The sequence below is a fragment of the Stenella coeruleoalba genome (assembly GCF_951394435.1).
Source record: "Stenella coeruleoalba genome assembly, chromosome: 1".
NCBI classification, from domain to species: Eukaryota; Metazoa; Chordata; class Mammalia; order Artiodactyla; family Delphinidae; genus Stenella; species Stenella coeruleoalba.
Genome location: NC_137169.1, coordinates 140,234,401 through 140,246,233, shown reverse-complemented (window position 1 = coordinate 140,246,233; position 11,833 = coordinate 140,234,401). Strand labels below are relative to the sequence as shown.

General features: G+C 37.3%; 1 protein-coding gene across 1 annotated transcript in view; it reads right to left on the bottom strand.

Moving 5' to 3' along the window:
* The window catches only part of RRP15 (ribosomal RNA processing 15 homolog), a 48,064-nt gene that overhangs the window by 2,194 nt on the left and 34,037 nt on the right, over window positions 1-11,833 (bottom strand). The window lies entirely within an intron of this gene.

The window sequence follows — 11,833 nt, the reverse complement described above, 5'->3', positions numbered from 1 at the left end:
TGAACCAGGGCTTCCCTGGTGGCGCAGTGGTTGAGAATCTGCCTGTTAATGCAGGGGACACGGGTTTGAGCCCTGGTCTGGGAGGATCCCACATGCCACGGAGCAACTGGGCCCGTGAGCCACAACTACTGAGCCTGCGTGTCTGGAGCCTGTGCTCCGCAACAAGAGAGGCCGCGATAGTGAGTGGCCCCCGCTCTCCGCAACTAGAGACAGCCCTCGCACAGAAACGAAGACCCAACACAGCAAAAATAATAAATTAATTAATAAAACTCACTCCAAATTTCAAAAAAAAAAAAAAAAATTGAACCAAATGTTCTTTATTTAGGTTATAATCTCACTGCCTGGCCAAATCATAGACTCAAAAGACTAATCACATGCTAAAACCATAAATATCTGAAACAGGCAATAAACATAATAGGTAGTCAATTCATTTTGTTTATTCATAGGATTTATATAAAACTATGTAAGAGAGGCTAAGAATTACAGCCTCTTATTTCATGCTACAACAGTACCACCTTGTGGCATTAATTAGGTAATGCAGGATGCTGAACTCTAAACTGGTTTCTGTCCTTCATTCCACAAATATTTACTGAGAACTGCATATCAAATACCTTTCTCAGTGTTAGAAACAGAGTGATGAACAAAACAAAGTCCCTGTCTTCATGGAGCTAACAGTCTGTGCTTTTCTACTCATGCCATTCACAGAAATACACAATGTGGGAAAAATCTCTCTAAATATACGGGAACCCATTTGGTTAGAAAATACTGTTACCTTATGGGAGCCATTAATCATATAAAAAGCAATTATTAAGGGAAAAGATCTCTTAACTGGGTTAAGAGATTACTTATCTAATTCTGCTGAAGCTATCTTTTATTTTAAAAAATATAGCCCTGAAACAGTCATACCATTAAAAAAAAAAAAAGGACACTATTACAAACGGGAAAAATCTCCTATTGGCTTACTCCTCAGGGCTTGTCCTTCAGTAGAACCCAAAGACTGGACAGCATATAAATGTGACCAAAGATTTGCAGAAATGACTTAGTGAATCAAACAGTGCACTTTGTACTATAATTTAACTATAATTTAATTTAACCAGCATAAAGAAACAAAAATATCTGTGCTAGGTTAAACCCAACAGTAAAACAGTTCCAATGGTTTTCACGCCACACTGATAGAGAGTAATGAAGTAGAAAGGCAATTTATAACGCTGCTCACAGAGGATGCTAACACCTCCCCATCCCTCATCTCTACAGTGTCAAACCTACATTCCTAAAAACGATTTCTGCTTCTGTCAGATTAAATTACCTAACTGGATAAAAGGCCATTTTCCCTGATTCAACTGAAGTTTTCTTTGCCAATCTCTTCACCTTACTTAAAAGAGACAGTTGCTCCCAATGAACAGAGATCCACTTAGAACCAATAACTGTAACACTTCTCCTGCCAAATTAATTATTCAAAGTTTTCAATTAAATTCTAAAAAGTGTATGCTTCCTGGTATAGGCATACACAAATTATTAACTAGTAAAGACAGCCTGACATTAATGTTTGTGTTTACATGCGAGTATGCACAACCTTAATGGTAAGGCTCCATGTTTAAATAACTACACCCAACATGCTATGAACACGTTACCGACCCAGAGCAGGCAGACCCCACGTGACCGACCTCAATGCAGACTTGCTTCTACATGAGAGCTCACCCTGACAGCCAACTTCTGCCGCATCACAGAGTTGCAGGCACCACAAGAAACAAGGGAAGGAAGAAGGGGAGACGAGGACAAAATCTCAAACAGGCAGTTCAGAAAGAAAGAAAGGAATAACAGTGGACCAAAGGAAAGGATTCATTAATTTAAATGGTTAGACCTACTGTCTCGATCAAGACGATCAAGTAAACGTATGTTTTAGGCAAAGAGAGCGATCATAGCATAAATTCAAAGCTCTTCTCAATTGTCCAACTGGAAAATAATGAAGTAAAGCTTTACTGGAGGGTCTTGGTGGTGGCGTTCTGGTTTTCAAGCACTCATACAGTCTGCTTCAGTCAGTCTCAAAGTGTGGCCCTCACACCAGCATCAGCATCACTTGTTAGGAATTCACAATCTCAGGCCCATAAACACAGAAACATTAAAAAAAAAAACAACCCCCAAAACCTGGGCCCTGTTCCGGACCTACTGAATCAGAAACTCTGGTTTAATCGGTTTTAATAAGCCAACCAGCGCTTCTGATGCTCACTAAAGCCTGAGAACCACCAAATGAAAGGACAAATATTTCTTAGAGACAGTTTTCTTTCACTGCTGTAAGACTAAGTACACTTTACGGCTGAGAGAGAAAAGATTTCAGATTTTGGAATCCAATGCAGACACAGCACTGGATGCTTGACAGACTGCCACCATTCAAGCTTCATTACAGTGGCATTTTTATACCACAAAGCAACAATATGGAGAAAAAAACTGACAACACAAAATTTAGTACTAACAAGTGTAGGTTAATATAGTTTAAAACCAGGTATTTTCTATAGTATCTCTCAAGACGGCAGCTCAAGAAAAAAAACATCTCTCAAGATGACCCTTTAACTTCTAATGCCTCCACGTGCTGAAGAAATATGCAGCAAGAAAGAAGGCAGGGGATCCGTGTGAAGGCGGCTGTTTGAACACAGACAACTAGTCCTGCTCAACTGCACAGCTTAAGCAACAAAGGAAAAGTGACTGTTGTTTTAAAGACATAATCCACTAGGACAAGATCCAAAGAGAAAAACAGCCACAAAGTTTTAGACGGTGGAAGCAGATGGACTGGAGGCAACTGTCTTGGCAAAGCCAAGGAAGGTGAATCCTACAACTGCGACTGTCAGGCTGACAGCTAACCCAAATCACACGGCAGAATGTTCAGGGGAAAAAACCCAAAAGTTAGAAACGGGCAGTTCTGGGTACTTCTGGAAGTGAGGGTAAGAACAGAGGAACCAAAATAAAGAGAATTGGGTGACAGTTATCTTAAGAAACAATCAGGTCTCTAGATCCGTTCCCCCCTCCACACTCCCCTGGCAGAACATTTGAGGCTTAACCCCTGGAGAGGTTATGAGCTAGCACAGATGAAGGCACAGGTGCAGTACCAAAACCAAGGGATTAGGTTACACACACACACACACACACACACACACACACTCCACCTCCAACAATGAGTCCCAGCCTTCTTCTCACATTGGGCTCCCAAAATGCTGGTCAGCAGATCTTTTTTCTCCAGGCAGGAGATCAGGAATACTCTAGAAAATCTGACCAGTTAATAACAAATAACCCATAGAGAGAAGCCTACATTAAAGCTCACATGTCATGTGGACAATATCCACATACTCAGAGTTTCCAGTAACCTTTTTAGGATTATTTGTTCTAGTCATGAACAGACAACTAAGGTTTATCAGAAAGAAGACAGAGAATAACATAAACACAAGCATTTAAAAAGCAACTTGCTTGGGAGACTGGATTGACATATATACACTAATATGTATAAAACAGATAATTAATAAGAACCTGCTGTATAAAAAATAAATAAAATTCAATAAATAAATGAAAAATAAAAAGCAAATTGCAGGAAAAAGAAACTATTCAGGCAGACAGCAGAAGCAAGAAGAACTACAATCCTGCAGCCTGTGGAACAAAAACCACGTTCACAGAAAGACAGACAAGATGAAAAGGCAGAGGGCTATGTACCAGATGAAGGAACAAGATGGAAACCCAGAAAAACAACTAAATGAAGTGCAGATAGGCAACCTTCCTGAAAAAGAATTCAGAATAATGATAGTGAAGACGATCCAGGACCTCAGAAAAACAATGGAGGCAAAGATCGAGAAGATGCAAGAAATGTTTAACAAAGACCCAGAAGAATTAAAAAATAAACAGAGATGAACAATACAATAACTGAAATGAAAAATACACTAGAAGGAATCAACAGCAGAATAACTGAGGCAGAAGAACAGATAAGTGACCTGGAAGACAGAATGGTGGAATTCACTGTTGTGGAACAGAATAGAGAAAAAAGAATGAAAAGAATTGAAAACAGCCTAAGAGACCTCTGGGACAACATTAAACTCAACAACATTCACATTATAGGGGTCCCAGAAGGAGAATAGAGAGAGAAAGGACCAGAGAAAATATCTGAAGAGATTATAGTCAAAAACTTCCCTAGCATGGGAAAGGAAATAGCCACCCAAGTCCAGGAAGCGCAGAGACTCCCATACAAGATAAATCCAAGGAGAAACATGCCGAGACACACAGTAATCAAATTGGCAAAAATTAAAGACAAAGAAAAATTATTGAAAGCAGCAAGGGAAAAACGACAAATAACATACAAGGGATCTCCCATAAGGTTAACAGCTGATTTCTCAGCAGAAACCCTACAAGCCAGAAGGGAGTGGCATGACATATTTAAAGTGATGAAAGGGAAGAACCTACAACCAAGATTACTCTACCTGACAAGCATCTCATTCAGATTCAATGGAGAAGTCAAAAGCTTTACAGACAAGCAAAAGCTAAGAGAATTCAGCACCACCAAACCAGCTCTACAACAAATGCTAAAGGAACTTCTCTAAATGGGAAACACAACAGAAGAAAAGGACCAACAAAAACAAACCCAAAGCAATTAAGAAAATGGTAATAGGAGCATACATATCGATAATTACCTTAAACGTGAATGGATTAAATACTCCAACCAGAAGACACAGGCTCGCTGAATGGATACAAAAACAAGACCCTTATATATGCTGTCTATGACAGACCCACTTCAGACCTAGGGACACATACAGACTGAAAGTGAGGGGATGGAAAAAGGTATTCCATGCAAATGGAAATCAAAAGAAAGCTGGAGTAGCAATACTCATACCAGATAAAATAGACTTTAAAATAAAGAATGTTACAAGAGACAAGGAAAGGACACTACATAATGATCAAGGGATCAATCCAAGAAGAAGACATAACAATTATACATATATATGCACCCAACATAGGAGCACCTCAATACATAAGGCAACTGCTACCAGCTATAAAAGAGGAAATTGACAGTAACACAGTAATAGTGGGGGACTTTAACACCTCACTTACACCAATGGACAGATCATCCAAAATGAAAATAAATAAGGAAACACAAGCTTTAAATGATACATTAAACAGGATGGACTTAATTGATATTTATAGGACATTCCATACAAAAACAGCAGATTACACTTTCTTCTCAAGTGCACACAGAACATTCTCCAGGATAGATCACATCTTGCTTGGGTCACAAATCAAGTCTCAGGAAATTTAAGAAAATTGAAATCATATCAAGCATCTTTTCTGACCACAATGCTATGTGATTAGAAATCAATTACAGGGAAAAAAATGTAAAAAACACAAACACATGGAGGCTAAACAATACGTTACTAAATAACCAAGAAATCACTGATGAAATCAAAGAGGAAACCAAAAAGTACCTAGAGACAAATGAAAATGAAAACGTGACGAACCAAAACCTATGGGATTGCAGCAAAGGAAGTTCTAAGAGGGAAGTTTACAGCAATACAATCCTACCTCAAGAAACAACAAACATCTCAAATAAACAACCTAACCTTACACCTAAAGGAACTAGAGAAAGAACAACAAACAAAACCCAAAGTTAGTAGAGGGAAAGAAATCATAAAGACAAGAGCAGAAATAAATGAAACAGAAACAAAGAAGACAATAGCAAAAATCGATAAAACTAAAAGCTGGTTCTTTGGAAAGATAAACAAAATCGATAAACCATTAGCCAGACTCATCAAGAAAAAGAGGGAGAGGACTCAAATCAATAAAATTAGAAATGAAAAAGGAGAAGTTACAACAGATACCGCAGAAATGCAAAGCATCCTAAGAGACTACTACAAGCAACTCTATGCCAATAAAATGGACAACCTGGAAGAAATGGACAAACTTTTAGAAAGGTATAACCTTCCAAAACTGAACAAGGAAGAAATAGAATATATGAACAGACCAATCACAAGTAGTGAAATTGAAACTGTGATTAAAAATCTTCCAACAAACCAAAGTCCAGGACCACATGGCTTCACAGGTGAATTCCATCAAATATTTAGAGAAGAGCTAACATCCATCCTTCTCAAGCTCTTCCAAAAAATTGCAGAGGAAGGAACACTCCCAAACTCATTCTATGAGGCCACCATCACCCTGATACCACAACTAGACAAAGATACTATAAAAAGAGAAAATTACAGACCAATATCACTGATGAAGATAGATACAAAAATCCTCAACAAAATACTAGCAAACAGAATCCAACAACACATTAAAAGGATCATACACCATGATCAAGTTGGATTTATCCCAGGGATGCAAGGAATCTTCAATATATGCAAATCAATCAATGTGATAACCATATTAAGAAATTGAAAAAAAAACCCATATGATCATCTCAATAGATGCAGAAAAAGTTTTTGACAAAATTCAACACCCATTTATGATAAAAACTCTCCAGAAAGTGAGCATAGAGGGAACCTACCTCAACATAATAAAGGCCATATATGACAAACCCATAGCAAACATCATTCTCAATGGTGAAAAACTGAAAGCATTTCCTCTAAGATCAGGAACAAGACAAGGATGTCCACTCTCACCACTATTATTCAACATAGCTTTGGAAGTCCTAGCCACAGCAATCATAGAAGAAAAAGAAATAAAAGGAATACAAATGGGAAAAGAAGAAGTAAAACTGTCACTGTTTGCAGATGACATGATACTATACATAGAGAATCCTAAAGAGGCCACCAGAAAACTACTAGAGCTAATCAATGAATTTGGTAAAGTTGCAGGATACAAAATTAATGCACAGAAATCTCTTGCATTCCTATACACTAACAACAAAAGATCAGAAACAGAAATTAAGGAAACAATCCCATTTACCATTGCAACATAAAGAATAAAATACCTAGGAATAAACCTATCTAAGGAGGTAAAAGACCTGTACTCAGAAAACTATAAGACACTGATGAAAGAAATTAAGGATGATACAAACAGATGGAGAGATATACCATGTTCTTGGATTGGAAGAATCAATATTGTGAAAATGACTTACTACCCAAAGCAATCTACAGATTCAGTGCAATCCCTATCAAATTACCAATGGCATTTTTTACAGAACTAGAACAAAAAATCTTAAAACTTGTTTGGAGACACAAAAGATCCCAAATAGCCACAGCAGTCTTGAGGGAAAAAAACAGAGCTGGAGGAATCAGACTCCCTGACTTCAGACTATACTACAAAGCTACAGTAATCAAGACAGTATGGTACTGGCACAAAAACAGAAATATAGATCAATGGAACAGGATAGAAAGCCCAGAGATAAACCCACGCACCTATCGTCAACTAATCTATGACAAAGGAGGCAAGGATATTCAATGGAGAAAAGACAGTCTCTTCAATAAGTGGTGCAGGGAAAACTGGACAGCTACATGTAAAAGAATGAAATTAGAACACTCCCTAACACCATACACAAAAATAAACTCAAAATGGACCAGAGACCTAAATGTAAGACCAGACACTATAAAACTCTTAGAGGAAAACATAGGAAGAACACTCTTTGATATAAATCACAGAAAGATCTTTTTTGATCCACCTCCTAGAGTAATGGAAATAAAAACAAAAATAAACAAATGGGACCTAATGAAACTTAAAAGCTTTTGCAAAGCAAAGGAAACTACAAACAAGACGAAAAGACAACCCTCAGAATGGGAGAAAATATTTGCAAAGGAATCAATGGACAAAGGATTAATCTCCAAAATATATAAACAGCTCATGCAGCTCAATATTAAGAAAACAAACAACCCACTCCAAAAAAGGACCTAAATAGACATTTCTCCAAAGAAGACATACAGATGGCCAAGAAGCACATGAAAAGCTGCTCAACATCACTAATTATTAGAGAAATGCAAATCAAAACTACCATGAGGTATCACCTCACACCAGTTAGAATGGGCATCCACAGAAAATCTACAAACAACAAATGTTGGAGAGGGTGTGGAGAAAAGGGAACCCTCTTGCACTGTTGGTGGGAATGTAATTGATACAGCTACTATGGAGAACAGTATGGAGGTTCCTTAAAAAACTAAAAATAGAACTACCATATGACCCAGTAATCCCACTACTGGGCATATACCCAGAGAAAACCATAATTCAAAAAGACACATGCACCCCAATGTTCATTGCAGCACTATTTACAATAGCCAAGTCATGGAAGCAAGCTAAACGCCCACCGACAGACGAATGGATAAAGAAGATGTGGTACATATATACAATGGAATATTACTCAGCCATAAAAAGGAACGAAATTGAGTCATTTGTAGAGATGTGGATGGATCTAGAGTCTGTCATATAGAGTGAAGTTAAGTCAGAAAGAGAAAAACAAATATCGTATATTAATGCATATATGTGGAACCTAGAAAAATGGTACAGATGAACTGGTTTGCAGGGCAGAAATTGAGACACAGATGTAGGGAACAAACGTATGGACAGCAAGGGGGGAAAGTGGCGGCGGGGGGAGGAGTGGTGGTGGGATGAATTGGGAGATTGCAACTGACATATACACACTAATATGTATAAAATAGATAACTAATAAGAATCTGCTGTTTAAAAAATAAATTAAATTAAATTAAAAAGAGAATACACTAGATAAACTTTAGTCAGTTGCTTTTAGTGTCTTTTACAAAAACAAGAAGCTCTGGGGAAAACAAGATGTTTCTGCTAGGACAAAATGCATGACAGGACAATACTGCCTGGGTGTGGTTTGGTTTTTAGTGCCTGGGGCATAGTCCATATTAATAGTATTTCTCATAATCCTCCTGATATGATCACTGGAGAAGAGTGGGAATTGAGCTTTTTCACTTATTTCTTTAAAAAAAAAAAAGAAACTATTCAAATAAAGAAAATTTAGGGGAAAATACCATTAATATCCTTGAAGAGTTAGAAGATTATATTGCATCCACAAAGAGAGAACAGTTACTATTTTAAAATAAACATTAAGAGAATAACAAAGAGCTTGAAATTTAAAACACGATGGCAGAAATAAAAAAATTATTATAAGGGTGAGAAGATAAAGTTAAGGAAACCACGCAAAAAAGAGTAAAAAGAAAAATGTGATGGAAAACAGAAGAAAAAGTAAGATAATTGGAGAACCAGTCCAAGAGGTTTAACATACAAATAACAGGTCTACAGACAGAGATATGCAAAAATGGAGAGGAGGAAAATTGATGAACTACTTCAAGAAAATTTCCCGAAAGTGAAGGACACACATTTCCAGAGTGAAAGGAGCCCTCCTGAAAGTCCGAAACACTAAAGAAAAATTGAGCCACATCAAGGACACCATGTACAATTTCAGAACAAAGGGGTGCTAAAAGAATGCGCTATAAGCTGCCAGAAAGCAAACAAATAAATCACATACATACAGATGATCAGGAATCAGAATAAGATTCAGATTTTCCTACAGCACCACTGGAAGCAAAAAAGCAATAGATGAATGCTTTCCAAATGCTAAAAGAAAAGAATTTCCAATTGAACATTTAATACCCAGATACACTGTTATTCAAGTGTGAGGACAGAATAGAGGCACTTTCAGACACATGAGGTACCCAAAACTTTACTTCCAATTAAGCCTTTCTCGAGAAACTACTGAGAATGCCCTCCACAAAAAGGTGGAGTAAATCAAGAAGAGAAAGACACAGGAAAGAAAAAAATAAGGACATCCAATGCAGGAAAGAGAAGGGCATGTCCAGGATGAGACTGAATGGAGACTCCAGCACGGTGACTAGTCAGGCAGGGAGGAAAGCTTGCAGCAGTGACCTCAGGAAAGGCTGCTGAGAGCTGTCATCACCAGCCAACTGCCACAGTCCCATCATTTTAACTGGACAAAACCCCTAGAGGGTATGCTTTACCGAAACAGTGGGAGTAAACCAAGAAAGAAGAAGATACGAGATCCAGGAAATAGGGAATCCAATCCAGCAGACATTCCAAGGATCAGAAGAAATTTACGTCCCAGGATGACAACTGTGAAGCGGCCCAAGGGAGCAATCAACCCAGAAAAAGGAAAATAGAGGATTCTAGGAGAGAATGTCTCCAATAAAGTTTTTATAATAGATACATTACCTGAGGTAATTTCATTTTGAAAAACTAAATAAATTGTGGACATTAAATATGAAAATCAAGGCAATTATTCATTTCAGGAAAAACAAATAGAAAGGAAACATAAGTAAGGAATATTACAATCTTCAGCTGTAAATAATACTTGTACAGGCATAATAATATATGCTGAACACTGAATTAGCAAAAAATTATAAACTAACTATATTGAAAGGACATCCGGGAGGAAACAGAATGTGTAAGAGGAATGAAATATTTGCCTACAATAAGAGAAAGCCAACAGGTAACACCTCAAATTGACAAATCAAAAGATCTGGCTCTGTGATAGCTGGGAATATGAGATGTGTAAGTGCCAGCAGAACTAGCCACAGGAGCCAGCTGTCCTGGTTGCCCAGGTTGCCCTGGGGTCAGAGCCGTGCAGAGTAGACAGAATGGTGCAGAAAACTGTTTTATTTGATCATGAACTTTTTGGCAAAATGTGGTCTTTTAAACTATATGCCTAAGTAAAAATTAATTTAAAAAGGAAAAAATAGGACAACAAGGAGAAAACCAACTATTCTTCAATCATTTCCACAAATCCCCAAGTTTTACAAGCCTCCTCCAACATCTTCCTAAAAAAATCTCCCCCAAGAAACCTTTCTGGTTTTATTAACCATAATGATTCTGCTTTCCTTTCTAACTTATTCAATGAAAAAAAGAATTATACTATGAAGCTATTATGTGCCAGACACTTTATATAATATTCCCTTGCTTCTCATTCTCCTAAGTTTCCTAGCCAGATTGCCATCATCCTTCTCATCTTTAATAAGGAAACTAAGGCTCAAAGAAGTGAAGCAACTTATTTAAGTCAGAGTTAATAAACAGCTGAGTCAATACTTAAATCCAGATCCATTTGATTCCAAAGCCCAAGTTCTTTCCATAATACTACACTGCTCTACAACTTAATCAATATGAACACAATATATTACTAAGTCATCTGTTATAACCTAAAAATTACACAGTAGAGTGAGTACTAAAGTACACTGAAAACAACTGAATACACTTTCAGATAATTTCTACGAAAGTCAAAACTTGGGCAAATTATCTCATACAACAGATTTACATAACTTCAACTTACTGGATCTTTTCCATAAAGATGACTTAACCATTAAGTAGAAAACCTCCTAAATGCTTGGAGCACCCACAAAGAAAAGGTGGATCAGAGATTAATATAAGAAAAGGAGAAAGCTTGAAGCAAATTCCAAATGTGTCATTTGTTGGTAAAATTTCCCTAGGGTGATCCCTAGATAGGTTTCATTAAATGTTAAGACATCACGAGAATTAAAGGTTTTTGTTTTATTTGTAAAATAGAAGTAGTGGCAATATGATGTATTATGTTTACAACAGGAATAAAAAACCAAGAGAGTTCTGGATGTGAATCATTGTTAACCACTGACTACAACACTACAAATGAGAAAGTTTAGATAGAGGTCCGAGACCTGAAAGAAATTAAATGTACTTCCCTTTCTTAACCTTGGTATAAATGTAATGTAAGAGACAGTTAATCATACTGTACATGTGAGGCACAGATATTTACCACCATCAGATGGAAGTTGTTTTGACACCTAAGTCTGGATGTCTTGACATCTAAGACGGGATTGATAAAAATTTAGCAACTTATGAAGTCTGTCAGGGTTACTGCAAGGCAGCAATG